We start from the raw sequence: 1,176 nt of genomic DNA, 5'->3' as shown, positions 1-1,176 counted from the left end.
AACTAAACACATCAAAATCCAAGCTCCTACCTCTCTTCTCTTCCCTGAATCAGAAGGACACTAGGTTTTTCTTGGTCCCAGAGGATCCCAACAAGGATAGTATTCTGTCTCCTTCTGTGGCCCAGCTGGCTTCATCACTGTCCTGAGATTGCCTGGGCAGGGCCTGCTTCTCACCATCTCCCTCTTCTTTCTTTCTTACCATGGCAGACCCCAACTATTGCAGTTGCCTCTTGGCCACCTATCTTTCCTCCAGTATAGGCTAACCACCACTCTCTGAGTAATCTTTTTTTTTTTTTAACTCACATGTTAAGGCTTTATTGAAGGTCAGGAGGAAAAGAGCAAGAGAGCTGAGTAATCTTTAAACATAGCTTTCATTATGCCTTGCCTGTGCTCAACAGTCTACTTGTCTTCCTTTACTTGTGGACACTATATACAGAGAAGGAAACCAAGGACTCAAAGAAGTTTAGAAAAATATGTCTAAGGTTATGCAGTTTTAAAAGAACAAGGACTTTCAGTCATTAAAAATGTTTATGGAGAGAACGGACAGGATGGCGGATCGGGTGGACGTATAGCGGAGAGCTCCGCCGACAGCAACAGGGAGTGCCCGACCAAGCAGACTCAGGGGATGGTCCCGGGGCTCTGAACCACATATGGGGGAGTACCTGGAAGGTTGGAGGGCTCGCAGCTGGGGGAATTTGTGGCAGAAGCAAGAAATCTATTGCTTTCTAGTCCGGGATGCTCGGCTGCTCTGGGGGCCGCCATCTTGGGTGAGACCACGTGGGAGAAGGATCGGAGCGGCCACTGACGGCTGGCAGAACCACTGATATAAAGGTGTGGACATTCTTCTCTTTTGGTAGCTGGTCATTGGTCCCTTGCGGTCTGCGCACCTCCATTCTGGTGACTGTAGGGGTGCCTGAGCTGGTGGGCAGCCCGGCCCCACCCTCGGAGGGTTCTGCTACGCAAGCACACAGATCTCCTTGAGATTTAAAGAGACAGTTTCCAATTAAAACCAAACGGCCACAGCTGGCCCTGAACTGTTTCAACTAGAAAAAAGGACTGAACGGGGATTGTGGAGCGGGACAGAAAGACAAAAGAGGAAATAGGCCGAAAATTAAATCCTAAGATACATCAAAACGACCAACAGTGGTATCTTGAAACTTCTCAGGAAGAAGAGTG

The sequence above is a fragment of the Chrysochloris asiatica genome, unplaced genomic scaffold (genome assembly GCF_000296735.1).
Source record: "Chrysochloris asiatica unplaced genomic scaffold, ChrAsi1.0 scaffold00138, whole genome shotgun sequence".
Taxonomy (NCBI): Eukaryota; Metazoa; Chordata; class Mammalia; order Afrosoricida; family Chrysochloridae; genus Chrysochloris; species Chrysochloris asiatica.
The sequence above is the reverse complement of the archived record's forward strand: the minus strand, read 5'-3'. Positions refer to the sequence as shown.